Source organism: Ailuropoda melanoleuca, chromosome 6, assembly GCF_002007445.2.
Source record: "Ailuropoda melanoleuca isolate Jingjing chromosome 6, ASM200744v2, whole genome shotgun sequence".
Taxonomy (NCBI): Eukaryota; Metazoa; Chordata; class Mammalia; order Carnivora; family Ursidae; genus Ailuropoda; species Ailuropoda melanoleuca.
Genome location: NC_048223.1, coordinates 26,432,982 through 26,460,618, shown reverse-complemented (window position 1 = coordinate 26,460,618; position 27,637 = coordinate 26,432,982). Strand labels below are relative to the sequence as shown.

The 27,637-nt window shown below is 39.1% G+C and overlaps 1 protein-coding gene across 1 annotated transcript in view; it reads right to left on the bottom strand.

Annotated features, from left to right (window-relative positions):
* RARB (retinoic acid receptor beta) overlaps positions 1–27,637 on the bottom strand; it is a 729,907-nt gene that overhangs the window by 489,110 nt on the left and 213,160 nt on the right. The window contains exon 3 of the mRNA XM_034662078.1: positions 15,128–15,179. The gene's annotated coding sequence lies outside the window, so the exon portion shown is untranslated. The remainder of the gene's footprint in view (positions 1–15,127; positions 15,180–27,637) is intronic.

Below are 27,637 nucleotides of genomic sequence, written 5' to 3'. Positions count from 1 at the left end.
CTTGGATTTTCACTTACAGGAATTACACTCACATTATTTACTGCGAAGTAAATTACTGAATGGTCTTTCAGAGTACGTTGATGGAGTATCCACAGCAAGGGGGTCCAAAGGTCAGATGAGTTTGGGAAATGATTGGTACCCTGAACTTCCTCTTGGAGGTTCACTCTGTAAGTAATGCATTTAAGGTTCTGAGAAGCCATGTAGTCAAGAGAGCTAGTTAACTGTTTAACCCAGTGTTTTTCAAACTGTTTTGCCCAAGAAACCTGTTTTGAATGGTGGCCACTCTCTTTTAGAACTTGTGTTCTGAGGTGCAACCTTGGGACAACATCCTAAGGCAGAGATTACAAAGTGAGGGCCTGCACTGTGTTTTAAACTTGAGTGATCACACACGCTGAGAGGGAGGACAGGGAGAACAGTGAGTACATTCTGGAAACCTGGGGCCACATTCTGACCTAGCATCAATCCCACTACCCGTGTATAAGGAACATACATTCTCTGCTTCATTAAGACTCTGGCATTTTCTTATTGTTCCCAAATCATTTCTCACGTGTTTATCACTTGGCCTGGTTCCTGCCAATACTTGACTTTGGACCTCCTGTTCTGAGGTAGTTTAATCACTCCGCTGTCCCTATTAATCTTTTGGGAGAAAGGAAAGCCAGTATTTAAATGGCAGGGGGAAAATAGTAGGTCACTACAATATGAAAGCCCCTTCTTAGCTACTAGAAGTAATTTTTTTCTTAAAGATTTATTTATTTATTTGACAGAGAGAGAGAGAGAGCACAAGCAGGGGGAGCGGCAGGCAAAGGGAGAGGGAGAAGCAGGCTCCTCGCTGGGCAGGGAGGCCGAAGTAGGGCTCGATCCCAGGACCCTGGGATCATGACCGGAGCTGAAGGCAGACTCCTAACCAACTAAGCCACCCAGGCGCCCCCTAGAAGTAATTTCTATGCCTCCTGAACTTTAAAGAAAAAATAAGAAAGTGCCTATATCAGTATTTTGGCTTCTGAATGGTATTTGGCCCCCCCCTTTTTTTTCATCTGCAAATCCATAATCCTCTTAATATTGGAACCTTGGGATGGTATAAAACTTTATTACTATGAGGTAGTTCACCCGTGCTCCCCAAAAAGAGCTCCTTGCTTCTGAATGGGATCATTATTTCAGATCTTACTCCAACAACTGGCTGTTCCAAGGTAATATGATAAACTGATTGAAAGGTGTCACTCTTGAAAGGGGTGCCTGGGTGGTAGTCAGTTAAGCGCCCAACTCTAGTTTTGGCTCACGTCCTGATCTCAGGGTCATGAGATTGAGCCCTGTGTTGGACAACACACTCAGTGTGGAGTCTGCTTGAGACGCCCTCTCTCTCTCTCTCTCTCTCTCTCTCTCTCCCCCTTTCCCTCTGCCCATCCCCCACCCCACTCCCCAACTCTAAAATAAATAAATTTGTAAAAAAATAAAATGTGCCACTGAAAAAATAATTTTTTTTCTAGGGTTTAAAATTAAACATACTTTAGGGTAGAAACTGTGACATGGAGGGCCCTGGGAAAGAAAAAAAAAACCCACAAAGACCATTTGGCACATAACCATCATGCAGACTTCTAGTAAGAAAGGTAAACACGGAAGCAAGAACTTTTCAAAGGAGAGCATTTACAGGGAAAGGTGAGAGATAGCTTGTTCTGCTCGTGCTCCCCTTGTGTTCTCCAAATAGTACTGGTTACTCATGGCATGCTTTATCTTGCAAACAGTAGATCCCCAAAGCATGTGAGACATCCTATTGATGGCTCCCAGGCATCTCTGAGAATTTGTTGTTGTTTTTGCTTTTTACCCAAATGCCCCACCATTTACTTTATTCACCGCCTTAGACTGAAAAGTGATTTCCAGCAAGGTCTCCTCTTGTACTGTAGGGTTAGTTTCTTCTCTAAATATTTTCCAGTTTGTGCCTTTTACCATTTTAATCATGCCAGATATCAGCATCTTATAATTCTTCATCACCCCTTTAAGCCAACTGACTATATTGCCACCCAAATGGAGGTCTGGAGGGGAAGTGAAAGAACTAAGTTTGCAAAGGAGCATCCCGTTTGTTTTTCCTCCTTTGGTGTGAAACGGTTTAGAGAAGAAATGCCACACAAACCAACAACCCACTCAGGTCCAAGAAATGGATTATTAAGTGTTGGTTTAGGTGTCTGGGAAAGAAATATTGCTGGGCTTTCTAGTGTGGTTTTGTTTCAGCAAAGTCTCAAATCTGTTATCCAAAATAGCATAATATATAATTTCAATTTTAGAGCAGGCATTTTGTTTGTGAGTACCAAAAGCCAGTAATACCCTCTGTTTTCCAAGGCATGATTTAAGCTTTGGCTCTGAAATGCGTGCTAATTACTGTCATCCATTCATTCTACAAATATTTATTGAACATCTTCTAGCGGGTCAGCTACTCTTTTGGACACTAATGAAATAGAGTAAACAGATGGAAAGTCTAGTGGTCATGGAACTGACTTTCAAGTGGCCATGATCTATTTTAGCGACTCCATCTTGCACTCGTTTCTGTCAGTGGCACTCAAGACCTCACCCAAACATGGTGGACTCAGTCTGGTAAATGTCAACTCAGCAGCCCAGGGCAAAGTAAGATCTGGAGTGAAATCCATTCCAGCTATGTTTTAAATGCTAAAACCCTCTGATGTCTGCATTTTCCCCAAAACTACAGCAACAAAGTAATGGAGACAATAGTACCAATGCAGGAAAGGATCACAAGGTTCATCTGATCTCATTATAAGGATGAAACTCCTCAAATCCATGGGGACTAGAAAACAAACCACAAGTATGTAAGCTCCACAAGAAAAGGGTTTGACCTGATTTGTACACACCATACAGGACTGCCCATGGGGAGTAAACTGAATGTATAGCACTTAGAATTGGGCCTGGCAAATATTTTTGTACTATATAAATAGTAGCAACTATTATTAATTACTACTATACCCTTTGTGTCCTGTAGAAGTACTAAAATTTTTGTATAATTGTATCTCTGTCTGAAAGGTGTTTAATAATGTAATCCTGCTGTATTCAGGTACCTAGATGCTATGGGTGGGGGGTGGGTCTTATATTGATCATCTCATATAACTCAAATAGCACCTAGCACAATGTTTGATGCCAGTGATTTCTAGTTAAGTGTGTACAACATTGAATTAGAAATATGTCTAAGTCTATTTGGTTAAGACTTCAAATGAACATTTCTTTTTGTCACTATTATAGGCGAAATTATGTATCTGCCCCTCTTAAAAAAAAAAAAAGATGAAGTGTTAATCCCTGAATGTGATCTTATTTTGAAATAGAATTACTGTAGATACAATCAGGTTAAAATCACAGTGGAATAAGAAGGGCCCCTAACCCAAGAGGATTTGGTATCTTGTAAGATGGCAGCCACGTGAGGACAGGAAGACACAGGGAAAATACAGGGTGATGGGAAAGGTGGAGACTTGGCCCCTACAGGTCATGGTCCTGCAGACACCGTGAATTTAGACCTCTAGCATCCAGAGCTGAGAGATGATAAATTTGTTTTCAGCCACCCACTTCGTGAAACTTCATTCCAGCAGCCCTAGGAAACTATGGACACGACACCACCTCACAGAGTCATTCACAGCAGTAGGTGGATAGCACGTGCTGCCTAAAGGGAAGACACACCAAAATATAAACTGCATTTTTGGCTCAACATTTATATGTGGATATTTGCCACTGGGATCAAAACAGCCCCAGCTGTACCAGCAATATGATGCTTAATTCATCTAATCTTCCTTCCTCACACCTTCCCCAAATACTTCAGATGTTCTTGATATCTAGCAGATAAAACATGATGACAGTGCACACACAGGGAGCCTCAGGGGACTGATCTCTTGTGTCAGAGAAGAATCCTGCTGAGATTTAGAATGCCCTCACCATGTATACCCAGGCGGGTAGGCAGTGAGACACGGGGGAGACTTTAGAGGCAGACAGGCAAACTTCAGAAGCAAGATCACCCTAGAAAGTTTCCAGAGTACTCTTGGTGCCCCCCAAACTCTATTCAATATAAAATCTTTCCTTGCTTGTGTGGAAAGATGTGGCATATAAATTTGGTACAATATATGCTAGTTAATTCAACAAAATGTCAAACTGTCTGGGAAAACCCTTAGAAAAGGTTTACTTTCTGTGTCACCAGGGAACTAAGTGATAGGAAGGGAAGCTCGTGAAAATGAGATTTTCTTTAACTTCTGCCTACAGTGAATAAATCAATAAGATTTTTCAAGTCCCCTCAATATCAATAAGTTCATCTCCTAAGCAGGCAAGTATTTATAGACTCCAGAAACATCTCTCTCTAGTCTTCCTTTGTTTCCTTCCCCTTCCAGCCTAATTGTCTTCCCTTCTCTGTAGCATCTCCTTCCTTGCCCTTCCTCTTCTTTTCTTTGTGCAGCTATAGGAGAGATTTGTCTGACAGCTGCTATCTCTTATCACTTTGCTTCTTCTAAAACCCATGATGAGTGTGAGGGTCTTGACTTTGTCAGATTTTGTTTTGTTTTGTTTTTTAAAAAGAAGATTTAGTCTCCCTGCCCTGAACTGGGTTTAGGGTAATTGTGTATCTGCTTGAGGGCTGAATGCAATCTTTAGCCTTTTTCATAAAGTTTATGGCCCTGGTGCCCCTTTAAAAGTCTCATGTGGCTGATTGATAGGCTCATTTCTGATACTAACCATAAAGAATTGGCCATCCCGAAGATAAGCTGCTCCTCCCCTGAGCATTACAGGAGGTAAAGGCGGGCACCATTATAGATGAGGCCGCCATTATAGATGGCGCTTCTTGCCTCAATCAGTTTCATCCTTCAGCGGCCCAAGCAGTGCTCTGCGCTGAGGGACTGCACCACAGGACACAGAAGCTCAGTCAAATCCTTTTAGTTAATGGGTGTCCAAGGATTAAAACATCATCATGGATGGGACAAAGAAAACTGTAGCTAATATCCCATTTCCTAAATTCTGTTTTCTCTTGGTGTGATTAACAAAAGGGGAAGGTGTCAGACTCACAGAATCTTCATCATTCAATAATTTGAGATTTATTTAATCTAAGTAGTCCTCAGTTTTTACCCCTTCAATATTTGTTCTTTTAGTTTTTGTGTTAATCTATTGTGGTCCTCAAACCAGCTTTCGAATATGTCTCCACGGAACAAGTGTGGTAATTAGTGATTCTTCCCTATATCTACAACTTGTATGTTCTGGGTCAAAATGGCATTTAAGTTCTTATTTAAAAAAAAAAAAAGGCAAAGATGGGGAAAAGGATGGAGAGGAAGGAAAAGGAGTTGAGAGGGAGGGAGGAGATACATACACTCACACAGATGGAAGGGGGCATGGGGGAGGAAGAAGATACACAGAGTGGAAGGGGAGGAATTTTATGTATGTTCTAACTTAATTCTTTCAGTTATAATTTAATTCTTAACTGAAGATACAATTTCTTGGAGTAGAGGGAGTTACCTAGCAACTAGCCAAAAAACTGTGACATGGAGAGATGTTGCAGAAGAACAGATTAAACTGGCAGCCTATCCAGTGCAGAAAAAGCAAGGAGAAAGAAGGAATTGAAGACCAGAAGGAAATGGTAGCGACTACATAGGAGAAGTAGTTGTGGGAAGAAAGATTTACTAATCAAGTATTTACTCAACACTTTTCATAGAGTAGGTATAGTACTAGGACTAGGGTTATCAGAGGTAAGACAGCCAATGCACATAAGGAACCCACATTTTAAATAATGGAAACATCAGAACCATACATCAAGTAATGACATTAACATGTTAAAATGGGGTAAAAGGCATTTAGAGATCCTGCTAACACCTCTGCATTTACTCCTCGCTGGTTTCTTGCTAACATCTCATAAAACAGCTCCTATCAGTGTCACCAATAACATTTATGTTGCTAAACCTAATGATTATCTTTCAGATCCTATTAACAAATAGCATTTTATCCAATGGACTGCTTTCCCCATCTTGAAACATTCTTTGCTTGTGCCCACTGGATACCACAGTTTCTGGTTTTCCAGCTACTTCTGTTTCTTTTCAATTTCACTCTCAAGCTCACCTCCTTCTGCCAACCATTAAATTCTTTAAGCTTTGGACCTATGTTTACTTCTCTCTATACTCTTAGGAAATATAACTCAACATACGGCTTCAGTTACCTTTAATATACCAAAAACATTCAAATGGTCTCTCCAGGCAGACTTTTCCCTCTAGAAGCTATGTGAAATGCTTGCCTCTCCCAGATGCCCATTCAAGGTCAGCCACACCCTTGCTAGGGCACTTCCCTCAACAAGTTCATGTCTGTCTACATCTACCAGTTAGGACCTATGTATTACTCCCCTGTGTGTCTTTGGTGTTTAACATAGTGCCTGCCGTGTGCTAGGGGTTCACCGTTTGCTCAGCTTTTGACTGGAATTAGGGCAGGGCTTACAGGAAGGATGGCATAGCATCATACCCGGGTGCTGGGCTCCCAGTGAATACACAGCTGGATAGGTAAGCGAAGATAGTTAACAGAAGAACTTTTCAGATGTTAATCTCTTAATTTTGAGAGATTTAAATAAGGAAAAAGAAATAAACAGGGACTTAACAGAGGATTTTTACTTTTTTTGATATCAGAATTTTCCAAAATGTATATATACTACTTTTATTTTTTTAAATTAAAGTTCTGTTGAGGTCTGCTTTATGTATTCATAGAGCAAGAGAGAAACATAGGTGTGCGCACACACACAATCAGGGTAGTGAAATAAAGAAGAGGAACACGAACCACTAGCAGGAATTACAGGAGTTGAAATTCCAAGAGTCAGAATCCATTTTTCTTCAATAAACAACACTGCACAAATTCTTCAATAAAGAGTTGCACAAATTGTCTTCGTTTCTAAGCGACTTTTAGGGAGAAATAGGCCAAGAGAAATTTACTCAAATGAGTTGTCACTCCTGATTTTCAAGAATTAAACACAGAAAAGCATTTGTACATAATAAATGTGATAGTAGCATATGCTCTCCTGAATTATCACTCAGGCCACAATCTTTACTGATGAGTACTAGACACTGACATCCTAGTCAACCAATTCAAGCCATCAAAATAATCCCTTATGAAAATGAAAATTGAATTATTACACTGGAGAAATTGAAAGCATGTTTTTATCAAAAGCAATTTGTCTATTATCTGACAGCCTTGGAAAACAAGAAGAAAATTATGTCTCTCACATTAAAATGAAAAGGCAGCAGCTTCTTTAGACATCACAGTAATGAGGGAGCCTTGGGTCATTCAGGAAAAAAAAATGTTTATTCTATAGCTGGCACTGTCCAACTTTTTCATCCTGTGTTCTGCTGGGGGTGGGCAGTAGGGCGCATTGCCACACTAGTTAATGGATCAGAGGAAAACGGTACCAATTTCTTCCGTTTAAAAATTAATCCTTTAAGAAACTGATCCTTTTATTGTTAAAAGGGAGGGATTCTACAGAGCAATCTCAAAGGCCAGTGTGTTCGAACCATGAGCTGTACTGAGCAACAGTGGTTTCCTCCTCCTCCAAGGTCTGGCCACCAAAGACCCTCATCCATGAGCCAGCCCTCTGGCATTATTTTTCACATGTGTGGCTGAGTTATGCAGCACATTCACATCCTAGAGCCTCAGACATGTTACACCAAATATTACCTAACTACACATTTATTTAAGGAGCTTTTAGTTTTTACCATAAGGAAAGTAGCCAAGAATTATGGTTATGCTTTGTCTGAAACAATCACATTCATGTCTATGTTTTGGTCATGGTTGTTAAATGAGAGTGGGTACAGTAACAGAAATCGATCAGAATATGTGGCACATCTAGTGAAAATACCTGTATAATGCTAGAATCAGTGTAACACTAACAACACTAACTCGTGCTCTATATATATTTCAAGGGTTCATTTATGTTACTGCTGTAATTTAACACATTCCTTGAGTAACAAAGCATCCAGCTTTCTTTCTAAATGGACCATCTAGAGGAAAAGCATGGTCATTAACCCAATAATTAGTTCTTTAATGCCCATATTTCAGAAAGCTGCAGTTTCCCTAAAGTAGTATTTGATGTAGATAGGAATTATATGCAAACCAGGTGAATATCAGATTGTTTGCAAGGGGTTTTCATAACCAACATAACTAACAAAAACTGGGTAAGAATGTTGGAGTACCTCCGGAAAGGGGAAAAAATTAAAAATAAAATGAAGTTCTAGAATGGTACTTACAATCAAGTGTACTTAATCAATCTGTTATGTTCTCTAACTAAATGATCCTCATTAATCAGTACCCTTGTAGCTAACAACCTCAGTGGGTGAAAGATTTCATTTCTGGGGCCTGGGGAGGTTGGCCTATGTGGATGTGGTCTGCAGTTAACTTTGTGGACCTGTAAGCATAGCAGGGTAGAGAGATTCAGAACTCGGCCACTTTCCAGTTGTGCGGTCTCACAACTTCCATCTCCTAAACAGAATCTGGGAGAACACCGCCTTTCCTCTAACAGAAGCAATACTGATATATATTTAAAAAGTATTACTTCCCTCCCTATGCGCCTTATGCACAGTTTAGAATAGTTTTGGATAAAGTTGCCTCCTTTCAAGGATGGCATTTTTTCCCTCCTCTTGGAACAATTAGCTGCATGAACCATAAACATCTCTTGATAATTGTATTATAAGGGTGTTTCAGTGAGCACTAAGCAGGAGCCCCCCCTCCCCGCCTTCTTTTTGGATAACCTACAACTCTACGTGAAAAAAAAATGAAAACTAATGCCATTTTTGATTGCTGATGTCATGGACATTGGAAAGAATATTGAAGCTGTACATCAAAAAGATGTTTTAGGGATAAGTCGGCATAAGAATAAAATAGGGCTCTCGGGCTCTCATGAAATTGAGAGATCTCTTTTGTATCAAAGTATATTTATGAGATAATATTTCAACAGAAATGGAGAAAAAATGGAAATCCATTGCCATTATATTACTATTTTGTTGAAATGCCAATCTTATAATGAAATCTAAAATTCCAGCTCTCATATCCTAAGTGGATTCCTGCTTGCTTTAATCTTGGTTATCATTATATCGCTAAAGCAATCACTGAAATTAGCTTTGGCATTTACAAAACGGCAAGATAGGCCTGCCCTTCCTCCCCCCCCCCCCCCCGGCTTTCCTAACAGCCCCTTCCCNCCTTCCCTCCCCGTAGCTCTGTCTGGTTGTCCCGGACAACAAAAGTTCACAAACACCCAACTGCAGCCAGAAATGGGGAGACAGTTGTCACCTGGAATTGGGAATCCCAGTGTTCCCTGACTGAGCACCTCTAAAGCATGGAGGAGTTGTCAATACTGCCTCAGTTCACCCAAATCACACCTTCGGAGACCTCTTCTTAGTTACCAGTCCTCCTTTTAATCTTGAGGCTGGGTCTGAAAATTGAGCCCCAACCTCCCAAGGTCTATGTGACCTCATTTGTAAAACAAATATCTTCAATTACATCGTCTACAGTCCCCCGTAGGCTCCAAGATTTTGTGACTGCTATAGTCTTTAAATTGTTCCTTAAGCTTCAGGTAAGCAGGTTCCACCAGCATGAATTTTGATTTTTTTGGTCAACAAATTTCATTATTTCTACTTACATTAGCATACTTTTTTTTTTACTTGAATAAATGTGTTTAAGATGGGTAAGTTATAATCCTCCAAAAGGCACAAATCAGCTTCAATGACCTCAAAGAGAAGATCAACTATAAAAAGTATGGAAATAATTGAGTCCTGGTTAGATGGCATGGCCCGAGGTTAGCTCTAAGACTCAGGACTGGGCTGTCTTTGTTTAAAAAGGGCTACAACAGATGAAACGCCATCAAATTGGCTCTCTTACCAAGAGAATCAGAAGCTTTGGGGGAGAACTGAAAGGGGCATAAAATACTTTCCTGTCTGGAGGATTTAAATCATCGCTGGTACCACTCCTAGTGCAGATCCCAGCTGCTGGGAAATCTTCTGTGGTTATTAAAAGGTTATGTGACCTTTCAGACTCAACTACAGATTACGGAAACACTCCTTGATTCTTAATCTTTATTACTCTCTGAGAAGTCATCTCAGAAATTGTCTAAAATGCCCAAGGAAAGTTATGTATTTTTAAAAATTGTTATTAGGATAATTCATGGACCATAAGGTTCACCTGTTTGAAGTATACAATTCAATGTTTCTATTACATTTGGAGTTGTGCCACCATCACCGTGACCTACTTTTCCAACAATTCTCTCTCTCTGAAAAGAAACCCCACACACATTAGCAAGAACTCTTTAGCTTCCTTCTTCCAGTCTCAGCACCAGGCAAACAAAAATCTACTTCCTGTCTCTATATTTACATATTCCAGATATTTCCCATAAGTGAAATCATATATGTCTTCTTTTGTCCCTGGCTTCTTTCATTTAAAATAGTGTTTTCAAGGTTTTCTCAGGTTGGTACTTCGCTTATTACTGTAATATTTCATTGTATGGATGTACCACATTTATCCATTATCATTACTGAAAACCTGAGCTGTCTCCATATTTTGGCTCATTATGAACAATGCTCCTAACACGTGTATAGAAGTCTTGTGCAGACATATTTTCATTTTTCTTGCTATATATCTAAGGGTGGAATTTCTTAAAGATATGCATTTCAGTGAAGATAACTCATTTTAAGTTATAGATCAAAACATAATTTTGGGGGCGCCTGGGTGGCTCAGCCTGTTAAGCATCTGTCTTTGGCTCAAGTCATAATTGTAGGGTCCTGGGATGTAGCCCCGTGTTGGGCTCCCTGCTCAGTGGGGAGTCTGCTTCTCCCTCTCCCTCTACCCCTCCCCCCCACTCCACGGCTTAGTTGCTTTCTCTCTCAAATAAATACAAATCTTAACAGAAAACATAAATTTACAGTGAGCTACAGGACTAAAATAGATTCTGTATACCTATTATTTTTATTGTTCTATTTTCACTCTTTTGTTATTTTCCATGGTTATATGTTAATCATATATTTCATCGGAAAAATGTAGAAAATTTAAAAGTACCTTTCATTAGAATACATATTAAAAACAAATGACAAGATAAAATAACCTATTGATGGACACCTAGGCTGCTTCCTAGGTCTTAGCTATTGTAAATAATGCTGCAATAAACAGCTGCATTTACAGGGGTACATTTATCTTTTTGAATTAGTGTTTTCATTTTCCCTGGGTAAATACTCAATAGTGGAATTAGTGGATCAGATGGTATTTCTATTTTTAATTTTTTTTAAAGTTTTGAAGAATCTCCATACTGTTTTCCACAGTAGCTGCAGCAATTTACATTTCTGCCAAAAGGGAACATGGTTCCTTTTTCTTCATATCCTCACCAACACTTGCTGTTCCTTGTCTTCTTGATTTTCTCCATTCTAACAGGCATGAGCAGATGTCTCATGGTGGTTTTGATTTGCATTTCCCTGATGATGAACGATGTTGAGCATCTCTTCATGTGTCTGTTGGCCATCGGGATGTCTTCTTTGGAAAAATGTTTATTCAGATACCCTGCCTATCTTTTAATCAGATTGTTGGCTTTTTTGGTGTTGAGTTGTGTGAGACCTTTATATATTTTGGATATTAACCCCTTGTAGTATATATCATTTGCAAATGCCTTCTCCCATTCAGTAGGTTGTCTTTTTGTTTTGTTGATGGTTTCCTGTGCTGTGCAAAAGCTTTCTACTTTGATATAGTCCCAATAGTTTATTTTTGCTTTTGTTTCCCCTTGTCTTAGGAGATACACCTTGAAAAATGGTGCTACGGCTTATGTCAGAGAAATTACTATGTTGTCTTCTAGGATTTTTTTGGTTTCAGGTCTTACATTTAAGTCTTTAATACATTTTGAGTTCATTTTTGTATGTGGTGTTAAAAAGTAGTCCAGTTTCATTGTCTTTTCCCCATTGTATATTCTTGTCTCCTTTGCCATAGATTGGGTATATGAGGATTTATTTCTGGGGTCTCTATCCTGTTCCATTGATCTATGTGTCTATTTTGTGCCAGTACCATAATGTTCTGATTAATTAACACAGCTTTGCAGTGTATCTTGAAACTTGGGATTGTGATACCTCCAGTTTCATTCTTTCCTTTGGCTGTTTAGGATCTTTTGTAGTTCCATGCGAATTTTAATGTTATTTGTTCTAGTTTTGCAAAAAATGCTCTTGGCATTCTCATAAGGATTGCACTGAATCTGTAGATTGCTTTGGGTAATGTGGACATTTTGACAAGTGTTAATTCTTCCAATCCAAAGCTAAGTATCTTTCCATTTCTATCATCTTTAATTTCTTTCATCAGTGTTTTATAGTTTTCAAAGTACAGGTCTTTCACTTCTTCAGTTAAGTTTACTCCTAGGTATTTTATTCTTTTTGGTTCAATTGTAAATGGTATTTTTAAAAATTTCTCTTTCTGCAACTTCATGTTGAGTGTATAGAAATGCTACTAGTTTCCGGGTATTAATTTTGTATCCTGCCACTTTACTTATTACTTCTAATAGTTTTCTGGTGGATTTTCTATGTACAGTGTCATGTGGTCTGCAAATAGTGACAGTTTAATTTCTTCTTTACCATATAGATGAATAAGGAAAAGATGGTATATATACACAATGGAATACTACACAGTCATAAAAAGGATGAGATCCTGCCATCTGAGACAACATGCATGCACCTGGAGGTTATTATGCTAAGTGAAACAAGTCAGACTGAGAAAAACAAATACCATATGATCCCACTCATAAATGCAATAAAAAAAGGGGGGGGGGACAAAAAAGCAGAATCAGAACTATAAACACAGAGAGCAAAATGATGGTGGCAGGGGTGGTAGGCTGGGCAAAAAAGGTGAAGGGGAGAGGGAGATACAGGCCTCTGTTATGGACAGAGCAAGTCATAGGAATAAAAAGCACAGCATGAGGAATACAGTCGATGATGTTATAATAGTGATATAATGGGACAGGTATAGCTATAGTTGTGACAAACATAACATAATGCATAAGCTTGTCAAATCACTAAGTTGTGCACCTGAAACTAATACAACATTGTGTGTCAACTATACATACATGAATGAATGAAGAAGTAACCTACCTACTTCGCCAATTCTATATCCAGAGACAAGTATTTTTTAAATTACAGGGTGTTATTTTAACAAAACAAGATTATTCAATGTATGTAACTTGTATTTCTCCCTTACTATCAACATATTACCATGTTGTCTGACATAGATACACTGCATTTTAATACAAAGTACAGATTATTTCATTATATTGAGGCAACATCATTTATTTAACCAGTCTTTGATTTTTTTCTATTACAAACAAAGCATAATGAACACCTTGAACATATCTTAGGAACTTGAGTAATTTTCTAAGAAATTAGACAGTTGGGTCATAGGATACCTATCACTGGAATTTTAATATTTAGTGGCCAATTTCACTCCAAGAAAAGTTATTTCACTTCACATTTCCACATACAATGAAAGGCTGTGGAGATGTCTCTCATCTCCCCATTGTTTGATGTTTTGAGGTTATCAAGCATGCATTTTGCCAGACTAAAACACAAAATACACTTTTTATGTATATTTAAGTATTAGTATCCTTGAGTCCTTTTTTCCATCTTGTTTACCAGCCACTGGTATTTCTTTGGGCGATAGCTAAGTCATACCATGTGTCTATTTTCCCACTGATTTGCTTATCCTATTCTTATGGATGTGCCTACATGTATACATCCCCTACTTGTTGACAAAACTCCTTCAGCCTTGTCTTCTGCCATAAAGATATTTTATATTTTTATGTCATCTGTTTTTTCATCACTTGTTCTTGACTCTGCCATCATAGTTCTTCTAAGTTGAAATGTCACTTCTATCCTCCATTAAATTCCTATATTTCGATCTCATTCTAGACTCTACTCTGTGTCACTGATCTCCTTTATTCTTAAGCCAGTGCCAAAATGTTTTAATTGCTTAAGCTTCATTTTAATATGTACTGCAATTTCAAGTTAGAGAAGTTCATTTTCTAAAATGTTTGACTATATTCACATACTTATTCTCACAAATGAACATTATATCAGCTTGCGTCATTTAACTTTTTCTCTAAATTGTATGCCATAATCATCAGTAATAATCTTTAATTATTATAAAATACTTTGCTCTCTGGAATATAAAATAAATCAATATATTGGTGTGAAACTGCAGCATTAGATTAATTCCAGTTTACATTAAATTTGAATGAAAGAATCTGGCTCCTAATTAAGAAAATGCAACAAAAAAAATAAAGAAGGAAGCAGTGTTCAAATCTTTAAGTTTTCAACTAGAACGTGTAACTCCACCAAATAGAGAGAGAAACAAAGTTATTAAAGTCATTAAGAAATGCATTAAATAGCTCTACCAAGTAGAGAAGAAAACAAAGTTATTAGGTCATTAAAAAATGCATTAAATTCCAAATGAATTAGAAAAAGCAATGAAGTTATTTGGAGCTGCTCTAGGAATTCTGTTTTAAAATAACCAATTGAATTTACCCAATAGGTTCACTTGAAGATTAAGTTAAAATATGATAATATGAGAAATTTATACTTAAATAGCATTACATCAATTCCTTATTTTTTCCCAGTACACTTTCATGTTTCTCTTTGCAATTCCTTGTATATACTTATCTTCCCAATAAAAAAAAAAGTAATGAATAATGGAGGAAATGATGGGTAAATGAAATTTTATTTTCACTGTAATTAGATTTCCCCTCTCAAGAATCTTCCATCTTCTTAAATCACTATGAATTAAACTATAGTGTTTCCTTTATTGCAAAGTTCCATGCCAAGGATGTTAATCTTTTCTTGAGAAATCTCAGGACCATTCTAGCACAGTCATGCCTAACCAAGCTTTGCTAAACATTTGAAAACATGAATTGTAAGAGGATCTATGCGATACAAGTTTTTGACTTGTTGAGGTAACAGTAAACTTGGCTAATTCTTCCTTGTTCTAATGCTTCATCTATGCCCATACAAAATTTCTGCTTTTATCCCCACAGCTAGTAACGGAAACCCAAACCTAGTTCTCTTCTATCTATACCTGGGATATTGACAAAGTTTACTGATCAGATTTATTTATTTCTTCTTTCTTTACTCACCAGATATGACTCCTTGGGGATATCACATCATCTCTGCAGTACTCTATTTTACCTGTAAAATAAGGAGCTGGGTTAGACAATCTTTTAATTCTAACATTCTGTCACTGTATTTAACATGGCAACTCAATTTTCTTAGTATCATTTAATTTTGATAACTACCAGTCATAAGCAAAGATGTTTGCTGGAGAGCCTACTGTTTACTATTTCTATTAGAATACAGTCTTCACAGACCATTCATGCTTCTTAGATTGTTTCACTACAAACTCTTTAAAGAGAATGGCCACAGGATTTCTAAGATAGCATCATATCTTCATAACTCCATCTAAAATCAAATTTCTCATCAGATTACAACAAATTATGATTCTTGGGGATAAAGATTCTCTACCCTGATTTCAAACTTATTTTCTCTAAGCAGACTTTTTTGTTCCCATTCTATTTATGTTCTTATTTGTAATTTGTTGACTGGCTTTTGTAAAGAGCATCACCTCGAACTTGGTCCTCAGGATGCTCATATCCCAGAAGTTCCCACTTCCTCTAAGTTAGATTTGTTTATAAATTTAAAACAACATTACAAATCCTCAATCCTTAAACATATATTTGAATTTCACATAAAAGTAGTCATTTTTTAGAGTCATTTTGTGACTGCTACAGTGACAAAAAGTTAAAAATCAAAGCAAGAACCTAGTTAAAGTGACATCTGGAGAGAGGGGACATGTTTCCAGCTAGTGGAATTATATGCATCCCCTTTTGAGGAGATATTGTTAACCGTGTATCTAGAGCCTTAAGACTTTAACCACGAAATTCCACTTTCTGGAGTGTGCCCTGAGGAAGTAATTAAAGGTAAGGAAAAGGACAGACATCCCATTATTTAGAGACGTGAAAACTTGTAAATTTAAATGTAAGTACATAGGGGCTTGGTGAATGCAACTGAGATGCCACAGTGTGAGGAAGTACCATGAGGACATTAAAATTAGAATGTAAAGGCGACGTAAAAGTTCACGGGGAAGTGTTCGTTCTAAAAAGTAGAAAATGGCTGTAATATAATGTGCATAGTAGCATCCTATTTCTTGTAGGAAATACATCTGTATAAATATTCACACATATGTTAGAAAGTGATGAGGAGGATACCTGCCAAAATGTGAATTCTGGCTACCTTTTGGTAAAAGATTTATAGGTGGATCTTTTGGTAATTTTCAAGATTACTGCATGGCTCACATATTACATTTACCGTAAGAATTCTTTAGGAGCAGTGAATTATAGTTATAAAAATAACTTAAGTGTCTAGATTATGCTAGCCTATAATCAGACCTTTAGGGGATTAGTCATTTCAATAATTCTGTATGTATTTCCTTTCTACTGAATCTAATAATTTTGATCTGTTGCATAATCAATTGCTGAAGTTTTCTTTGTATTGAAGAAAAATTAAAATGTGTGATAATGAGCAAAAAGATCATCAAATCCTTCACAACCCCCTCATTCTCTTCTCAGGACACCAGATCTTTAACTTCAAAGGTTTTTGGTTTGCTTACTCTTTTTTAAAACAAATGATAACAATTGTGACTATTTGCCTTTTATTTGGCTTTGATGCACCCATCCAAGATCCACGAGTGCAGGAATTTTTATCTTTTTGCTTCATTTAGCACAGATCTCATTAAATAGTTCAACGGGACTAGATATGAGAACAAAACGACTTAAGCTTTATAACATCTTAAAATCAAAAGTCCTTAGATTGGTTCAGTTTGTTCCTGTGACCCACGGGTTGGCACAATATTCCCTGAATTTAACCACTTGGAGCTTTTGAAACCTAACACACAAAAGCAAAGGATATTATATCAACATCCAGTATATTTGTGAAAAACAAGACCATCAATCTTGATGATTTAGGGAAAGTTAATCTTTTTTACATGTACTGCTCATTATTTAATTTTATGCCTTTAAAAGATTACATCTGATAAATCAGCCATAATCAAAACTTTGAACTCCAAATATAATTAACCAAATGGCACCCTAGTGCCATTTAGGTGAAAGTTAATGGGCAGGAAGTTCATGCTGAAAGCCATTTTTTACAACCTGAGCAAAGTGGAAGTACATGATTAAAGCATTAGCTTGGGTGAGATAAAGAAAGAAAGAGTTTAATTCAGAAAAAAAACTATATATATGCTGATTGTTTAGAAGTGTATCTTCATATCACCTATAAAGACAGGCTTCCAAGCAAGTTTATAGCATAAGCAACATGTTTCTTAAACAATTCTACAGTCATTATTCTTATCAAAGCAGTGGTTCAATTTCAGAGCTCTTCTGAAAGGACTTTATTGGTCAAGCCCCACGATAAAAGTATTGCTATAGTAAAAATATTCTATTTCTTTTAAAATAATTGATAGTTTAGCGTTCTCCATCACTTGGACTGGTCTTCCTCCAGTGAGTCTGGAACAAAAATTCATCATCATTCTTAAGATATAAAAGCACGCACAAATATAATTCCAAGGCGAAGAAGCTGAAACAAAAGAAGTCCTTCTCATTTTTCCTTTGAAGCTGTTCTCATCCCATAGGGTCCATGAATAAGTAAGCCTTTCCTATGCCAAGTCTTCAAAGCAAAAACTCAAGTGGAAAACTACTCAATTCTCTGGCAAATTCAGTCAGTGAGGCAAGCCAACCTAGATCGAGGCTTTATTTTAGTACCTATTTTTGCTTATGATTTGTCTAAGAGAGTTAAGATTTAAAATTCAGTCTCCAGGATAAATATTTTTGTTTTACATTTTAAGTGGGGAAATGTAGCTAGGCTATCAGAAGCCAAATCCTATTCTCAAATACAATTGGAAAGATTACGGTGGTAACCATAAGTCCCCTAACAATGGAACATCTTACTTCAAGTCCTTCAAGAGTGCTTACTGCAAAGGATTCCTCAAACGTCTATCCCCAACTGGTTTATGACTGCCAATAGGACCTGGTTTGCGTGTTGAACGCAATAAGCACAGAAGTTTCTGGCAGAAACACTTACAAAGCTTAAATGTAACAGTGGAACCATTCAGACTAGCCTATAAGCTTTAAGTTTAGAAGCTAACATTTTAGTGAACTGCCTGATCATTGAGGGTAAATCACTGTGGAAACCCAAAAATGTCCTGGTATGGGGGATAAACATTGGAGAATGTTACTATGAAATACAACTTTGTGAAGATCTAATGACAAAGGCTCCTCTATGACAGCATGGTTTACCTCCAGGACTAGTCATTAGTGCTACATTCGATTAACATACATGGACTTTAGTGGGTTATTGGTCATTAAGGAAATTCCAAGGAGAAACAGAGGAAGGACTACACTGAGACAGCATTTTTTCTTTAAAAGACAACACCATACTTTGTGGAATAATTTAAAAAATTCTATCCTCCCAAAATGCTAATGGCAAAACTCTCAACCAAAATAAAGGTTTATCTTTCCTGAGATACATCTAAGTATTGAACAAATAAACAGTTGTTAGCTACATACTAAAGATTCCATTACAATGGATATTAAGAGCATCTATTACTCCGAGACAGAGTCACAAATTTTAAGCAGGTGGCAAGACTCTAGTGGGTTCAATATTCTCCTCCCTCTCTGCCTGGTTTCTATATTCTGGAAAGTTTTCCATCAACATTCAAACCACAGTTAATGCTCCTATTAAGATAATTTATTTTAGACACTGAATTTACACACTGGTGGGCTACAGGTCTAATTGTGCACTCGAATGTATTTTTGAGCCAGTACTCAATGATTTTTTTAGATGGGTGTATCTCTGGTTTTTTAGTGACGCTCGTCTTCGCCAGCACCTCACGCCAGCTTTGTGGAAGTGTTCTCATAATGATTGTATCTCCCTCGCCTCTCCTGGTTTGTTTTCCTACATGAGACGGCCTAGCATGTGTCAGTCCTCTACCACCAGCCTGCTACCCGCAGAAACTTGATCTCCTGGCCCCTGAGAAACTTCTTCCTGCCATGTCAGGCTCTGAATCAAAGATGACTGCCGAGTTTTGGGCATGTTTCCCAGGATGATGACAGTGAGCTCTCTATTCTCGCCATAGTCTGAGATTAACATTAAGCTCTCTTCTCACAGTATTTAGCAGTAACCAGGGATATTTGGTTATAGATCTGTAGCTGGGGTGGCAGACTCTTTCTGGGCACCGTCCACATCCCCCCGGACCCCTTCCCATCTTTGTTCCTACCCGTTCCCCATGTGTTTCCACACCAGCAGCCAGCTCCTAGGATTCTGTGGGCTGATCATCAGATCCAGGGGGTATAACTCTGCCAACTGATTGCCCCTGGGTAGGAGGACTTGGGGGTATGTCTTACACTTGTTCCAGAGCTGCCCAGCAAGATAGGACCTAAGTTACTCTCTAGAGACTTTTCCTGATACTGCCCCTTTGTTAGAGGCTTCCTCTTTCCAGTCCCACCCCGCTCCAGCTATCTCTGAATACTCTCATCCAATCCTCACCTGCTCTGCTGCGGAAGCCTACCTAAGACAGCTTGTTTCCCAGAGTAGGGAGGAATAAGGATAATGGGTGACCAACTCTTCTGGAGACCCTGTACTGTTCTCACAAAACGGTGACTCAAGTTGCGATTTGTGTGCCTTACAGTATATGTAACATCTCCGTACATATTGTACTTTTAACTCTTAAGGGCCCTCAGTGTGTAACTCAGGTACACAAGGATGCTTGAGGTCAACAAAAGAATCATTCATCAAACGCATCCATGACACTTGGAAGCAGGTACTGCACAACAACGCCAAATTTGAAATAATATGCAAAAATTCCCGTTACTATCAACGAACGGTGGGACACCTTACAAGTTCACGGTTGTACAGGTTTTGTTTTTGTTTTGTTTTTAATTTACCAAGAGCCAGGGTTCATTTACAAACTGAAATCCCAAACCTCACCACGGCTGTGAATCGTATGTTTGAAATAGCACTTCTGAAACTTTGGCTTTTAATTTTGTGACTCTTGAGAATGGCGCTCTGGCAAAAGCGGAGTGAAGAAATGCTAATGATGTGGAGGAGCCCGGTTCAGAGACGGGTGTGGCAATTTTCTAATACACCAAGTATTTAAAGACTGATGAGACAGTACATTATATCTGCATGGTAATTTAGTTCAGAAGTTCACAATTATTTTATTTTTGATATTAATTGCTTTTGTCTCTCAATAAATGACTCTGTAGGAAGTGGAATTCAATTTCATTCATTTTCAATAATCGAGATTGCTTTGAACTAGCTCAATAGCTCTCAGCTCCTCTTGGCCTCCGATGTATTGCTAGGGGTAGCACATAAATAATGTCAGTTTTCTTTTCAGATTCCTAAGCAGAGCTGCCCTTTGGCAAAATAGCTAAGCAGACACGGAGTGCTCCCCATGCCGCCAGCTGGTTTGCCACAGCCTCTGGAGCATCCGTGGCCCCTCCTACTTCTCAAGGCTCTCCTGCAGTTACCATCTGTCCCCTCTTCTCTCTCACCCCACGCCAGGGGCAAGTGATAGAACAAAGTCTAGCTCCCATGTCTTTGTTTATCCTGGGCCCTCTGCCTGAAGCAGCCTTCTGCCTGCACATCCAAATATACCAGGAAGGGAGCTCGGGGTTCCTGTGGCAGGCCACCAGCTCCACAGAGCCTCTGGCCATCTCCCCAGGTAGGAGAGAGCAGGTGGCTCCCTGCTGGATTCTTCTGTACCTCTTCTGGGCTCCATCTCCTCTCACCGATTTAGAGGTGTTCACGTGTCTCTCTCCTCCACTCAACAATCAGCTTCTCAAGGTGACAAATGACAAGCTAGTCATCTCTATATATCACGTAATGCTTAGGTGTGTTCCTTGTCAAAAAAGTCTGAATGAGCAAAGTAATGGGGGGGAATTAATGAGTACTTGGGGTAGGAGAGGCTTGTCTCTATTTTAACCACATGAATCTACATTAGTTCCTCCAATAGAAGTTTGACCCACACGCTTCAGAGCCTTGGTCTCTGGGCCCAGGTCAAGATGTCTTGGTGTCGTGTCCAGGTGGACCCCACCCAGCCGCCATTACTAAGAACTCCTCAAGGGCAGGACAAGGGTGCACAAACCCCCAGGAGGAGCTCCAGTTCATTTCCAGGCAATGCACAGGCTCACGGCACCCTAGGATTTCATCAGTTTTTCTTTCCATGGTTTACATTTCCAAAGATGATTATAGGCAGACACTTCACGGACCGCTGTGTTAGAGGTTACACTGTCAGGTCAGTGAGGGAGAGACACAGGAGCCTCACCTACCAACCCCAAACTTACCCCAGTGCCCTAGTTGATGGGGGTCCTCCGCAGAAGCTTTGGAATTTTCTACCTAATGTCCAAAGCAGTGACTTCCAAACCCACTAACCTATCAGTACTCCATCGACATGCAGGGCACACGTGGGCTTTATTTATTGGTATAGGATTTCTTGTTATCGGAGTGCATGTCATTCTCAAGAATGCTGTAGTTGCTTCCCTCCAGAGCTCATGGGTTCCTAGAGGAAAGGACATTTGACTTTTCTTAACTGGGCTCCGAGCCGGAACGCCAGCACGATGCTCTACCCTCTGAGTCCCATAGACGGCTGCCAAAGGTTCAGTTCGGTTCAGGAAGTACTTACTGTGGGCCTGCTAAGGCAAAGGAAACTGCATTTGGATTAAGGATGAGGATGGTTAAGGATATGGATTAAGGCAAATATAAATATATATGCGTAAGGATAGATATATGTAAGGATGGGAACCACCTCCTTACTCCTGGAAAGCTTACAATCATTTGGGAGGGAAAGACAGGTTTAAGTAATTACATTTGATACAAGGCAGACGGGCGAAGTTGTGGAAACTTTTGGATGCATATCTGGTCTCTTACCCTACCACCAATGGAATGTTCAGGAACCAAGCCCAAGTGTGTCAACTGACCCTCACCTTAATTTCTTAAGAGTGTGCGTGTGTATGTGTGTGTGTGTGTGGGGGGGTGCTTTTGTCATGTTTTCATAGGAGGCTTGTCACCACCAAACCCTGTCATTAAGCAACACTCCCAAGTGGCCCAAGGGTGCTGCTGTTGACTAAGTTATACCTCCTTCATTTGCTTCAAAACTCTCACATCTTCCCCCCAGCCTACTTTAGTTCTTTTTGCCTTTCCTTATTACGAACACTTTCCAATTTTGAATATATTAATTAATTAATTAATTTAGAACCAGTGAGTGAGCAAGAATGAAGGAGGGGCAGAAGGAGAGAGAGAATTTCAAGCAGACTCTGTGCTGAACGCAGAGCCCCATGCGGGGCTTGATCTCACAATCCCCAGATCATGACCTGAGGCAAAATCAAAAGTCGGACACCCAACTGACTGAGCCACCCAGGTGCCCCAGATACTTTCCAATTTTGATTACTTTTGATGTTCTGCTCTGAACTCATAGCCTGATTAAGTAGAAATGCCCCCAAATTATAAACAAGCTAATATCAGGCAACATAGAAGCAGGACAATCTCCTTGGTTTTGCCCAGTCCTCTCCCTCAACATCTCCAAGACCCATGATTTTTTTTCTTTACAAATATATGGATGTTTCACATCTTAGTTGTGGTCCCATCTTCACTACTCCTGGCTTCTCTTTTCTTGTCATACCCAAGAAACCACTGGTTTATATATTTTTTTCTAGATGAAGAGCATGAAACTACTTCTGAGGAAAAGATGCTTTAGGATAGAGGTAAGAGAGAAGATTGTTACTTTGCTGTCATTTTTACTATTTTCAGGAAAATAGTTGTAATTATAATGTAAATAACTTCTATATACTGCCATACTGTTGTCCATCTAAAAGAGTTAAGGGGCGCCTGAGTGGCTCAGTCAGTTGGGCGTGCGCCTTCGGCTCAAGTCATAATCCCAGCATCCTGGGACTGAGCCCCATGTCGGGCTCCCCGCTCAGCAGGAGCCTGCTTCTCCCTCTCTTCCCTGCTCATGCTCTCTTCTCACGATCTCTCTCTCTCTCAAAAAATACATAGAATCTTTAAAAATAAGTAAATAAAAGAGTTAAGACACTTCCCATCTTATTTTAGATCTGGAAGGCTCTTCTGTAGGGTTGCCACATAACAGGGCAGAACATTCAGTTAAATTTGAATTCCAATAAAAACCACAATGAAGTATCACCTGTCAGATTGGCTAAAATCAAAAAGAAATCACAGGTGTTGGCAAGAATGTGGAGAAAAAGGAACCCTCATCCACTGTTGGTGGGAAGGCAAACGAGTGCAGCCATCATGGAAAAGTGCATGGAGGTTCATCAAAAAATTAAAAATAGAAGTGCCATATGATCCACTAATTGTACTACTAGATATTTTACCCCCCACGTCTCCCAAAACATTAATTTGAAAAGACATTTGCACCTGTATGTTTACTGCAGCATTATTTACAGTAGCCAAGACATGGAAGCAACCCAAGTGTCCATCAACAGTTAATAGATAAAGATGTGGTCTATACACACAATGGAATATTATTCAGCCATAAAAAAGAATGAGATTTTGCCACTTGCAACAACATGATTGGACCTAAGTAGTATTATAAGAAGTAAAATAAATCAGACAGGAAGACAAATACCATATGATTTTGCTTATATGCGGAACTTAAGAAAAAAAATGAAAAAAAAACCCAATCAACCAACCAACCTCAGACTCCTAAATACAGAGAACGTGTGTCTTGCAAGAGGGCAGGTGGGTGGGGGCCTGGATGAAACAGAAAAAGGGAATTAAGAGGTACAAACTGCCAGTTACAAAATAACTAAGCCACAGAGATGAAAAGCACATAATAAGGAATATAGTAAGATGGTAATAACATTGTTTGGTGACACATGTGACTACATTGTCATGAGCACTGAGTAATGTATAGAATTCCTGAATCATTATATTGTACACTTTAATATAACACTATGTTAATTATACAATTAAAAAAAAGCCATAAAAATTTTTTTAAAAAAACAAATAACTGAGTATAAATATGGCTCAAATATTACATGGGATATACTTATACTAAAGTATCTGAAATTCCAATTTACCTCAGTGCTATATATTTTTCTTTGCTGTATCAGGCAACTGTACTTTTCTGTATCTCAAAATTGAGTTTCAGTGGGCCTACAAGAGGATTCGGGAGGCAGTTTCGTATACTGGTCAAGAGTAAAGCTTCTAGGGGAGCCTGGTGGCTCAGTCAGTTAAGTGCCCAACTCTTAGTTTCTGCTCAGGTCATGATCTCAAGGTCATGAGGTCAAGTCCCTTGTTGGGCTCCACACTCAGACACTCAGCAGGGTGTCTGCTTGGGATTCTCTCTCTCCCTCTCCCTGTACCCCTCCCCTGCTCGTGCACTCTCTCTCTCTCCCCCTCTAAAATAAATAAATAAATCTTAAAAAGAGTAAAGCTTCTAGAATCAGACAAAATAGTTTGCATCCTATGTGTGTCACATATTGTGATAATGACTTTTGCAAGTAGTCTGATCTCATCTCCACAGGATATAAGATATAATTCCACTTCCTCTGTCCAGCGTGAGCTCGATGTGCCCAGTTAGCTTTGGCTAATGAAATGAGAGCACAGACCGCTTCCCGCTTCCTTTCCCTAGTGGTCATGGGGACACGTAGTGAGGCAAAGCCTTCACTAGCTTGGGTCCCTGAATTTTTACAATAAGCAGGGTATCTTTCAAAGGGCATGTAGCATGAGTGACGAATACATTTTGGGGGGCTGCCTTAGCAAGATTTGTAAGATAACATAGCTTTTTGTGGGAAAAGGCATCAATTTGAAATCACAAGACTTCTACTTGAATCTTAATAACATTTTACTTATTTGCTTTGTGTTGTGCAGCAAACTGCGCCACAGGTCCGAGCATTAGGAAAGCAGTGTTGATGATTCTCTGTCAACCTAAGATTCACTATAGTGAGCATTTATCGCGTGTTTACTGTGTGCCAAATAACCCTGTGAGGGCGACCGACAGTCAAATACAATGACTTCATCATCAACAAAAGCAAAACACAATCAGAATAAGGAGCCATAGCACCGTTACTGGACTAACCACACACCAGACACTCTTCTAAGTACTTTACAAGCATGAACTCATCTGATTCTCACAACTGCCCTTTGGGGCAGCTGGTATCACTATCCCCAGCTTACCCATGAGACAGGCACAGGGAAATTAAGTGGCCTACCTCAGTTGACTTAAAAGTTTGGTTATGGTGTCAGAGCTATTAAAAGGGATAGCAGATGATGAGAAAAGGTGTAAATTAACACATCAGTTCTTTCATTTATAAAAGTTTTGAATTTGGGAGAGGGGTTGGAAGGAGACAGCTGAATTACACAGTAGGCTGAGTGATCTACCAACGCTCCTTACTTTCGCTGCAGACTCTTCTAGCTGTCACATTCTTTCTGAAGTTAAATCCACATTTCTGACATCCCCTTGGGTGACTTCGTATGGTTAGCCAATTGATAACTCAAAGTTAAGTCCACAAACAACGCATTTCCTCTGCACTTTCTGCTTCTAATAACCTCTCCATTTCTATGCATGGAATCGTCATCTAGTCAGGCAAATTTGAGTCTTTCTGCTCCCCGCTTCCCAATGCCCTAGAGTGTGCTTTTCTATCGCTTCCTCCACTTTGGGCCCACCTTTCTACACCCCCTGTCAGGGTGTTGCTTTATGTTTTCCTTTCCTCTTATTGCCACTGCTGTTATCCCAGCACCGTATCTTCTCATCCTGCCTCTCTTCCCATCTTGTCCTAAAATATTTTACCTACAGTTGCCTGGTTTTTCACCTAAAGCACAGCTCTACCACAGTTTGTAGTGGCTCACCAGTACAACGAACTCCGCACAAATTCTCCAGCCAGGCCATCAATGCTGCTGGTGTCTGGTGGACACACTTAATTCTTCATACCACATTTCCAAAGAAGGAATCTCATTTCCAATCCCTCTTTCAGGAGAGAGCAGCAGTAGAGAAAATGTTCATTTCTGCCAAGCCTGGTAAGACTGGGATAAAGATCATTGTGTAGACGTGAGGTAGCTGGCTTGGCTGACTTCTTTGGTAGAACTCCACCCTTGAGTCTAGAGGCTTGTAGTGACCCACATGCTCTGTTGGGACCAAATGGGCAAAATCTACAAAGTCTGACTTAGCTTTTGTCCCGCACTACATCCCCTTCATGCCAGCTTCATTGGCAATTCTGCTGTCTAATATCTAATATATCATATCTAATCTGTTTTTTCTTTATGTCAAAATGTTAAGAATCCATAGGTGAAGGAAGATGGATGATGCCCCCAAAACCCTGGAAAATCCCTTTGCAATTTGGCATCAATATGTCTCATGAGTCTCTTAACTAACTGTTGAAGCATCAACCTGAAGGTTCTTGCCCAAGTTCACTACCGGTTGTCCTCCAAGTGCATCAAGCCCTCCCATGCCCTACATCATCATGCATTCCAGCTCTTCACACAGAATCCATTTTCCACCATTTGTGGGGCTGGGGGGTGGGGGTTGGGAAATTGCATTTTTTAGAGCCCTTATGATGTTACCTCCTTCAAGCATAAAAGTAGTTTCTCATCTTCATAAATTCTTAGCTCAATCTTGTTCCCTTCCACTCCCTCCCTTTCCCTCTCTACTTAGGTTTGTTCATCTTGCACTATTTTATTTATACGCTTGCCTCTCATCCTTTCTCAGCTGTAACTGACTCACACTCACTAATGGATTAATATTTATATCCTTAAAAACACTGATTGAATATATGATTAAACAGGTAAGTGACCAAAGCTCTATTAACAATAAAATTTTTTCCATTACTAATTCAAGGATTTATATGACTTTATTTTTCACAAATACCCTTATCTTCCTCTTGTGCTGCTCATATTTCTGTAACTTAAAATTCAAAGAAGCTGGACTCTACTTTGGTTTTTAGGCATAAGACATCTTTAGACAGTTCTTTGAAAGTATTTGCAAGCATTGTTTCCTTATAACCCTCAGTCTTATTGCTGAAAACACTCCCTCTCTCTCACGTTTACAAACACAATGTTCATGACAATTAATTACACCTTTCTATTCCTCTCCATGCATGTACTTTATCTATTTCTTAGTATCTCTGACAAATAGTTTAAACTCTGCACTATCTCAACACCTGCTTTTCCCCTTCAACATTTTTACGTAAAATTCTGTTCCTTCCTTTTCTGTGGCCCCATAAAGGGAGAACCCTACCCTACTTTTGTTTTACATGGCATATCAAAGATACACACTTATCTCTACCTGCTTCTCAGTGGCATCAGTCCATAAGGTTAAAGAGAATGGGAGAGGGGACAACAGCAGGTGAAACACATAAAAAAAAAAATGTTTAGTAGCTGGAAAGTATATGGGGAACTTAGCAAATCAGGGAGCATTACATTAAACTGTGGACCTAGTCAAAGCAGAATGGATGGTCCTCAAGAACCAAATCAGTTTATACGACAGAAGAAAATGCAATCATAGTGTAAGACATCTATGCGCAACCCTTGCACAATCATATGCACGATATTGAACACTGATCAAAAGCACAATAGAACTA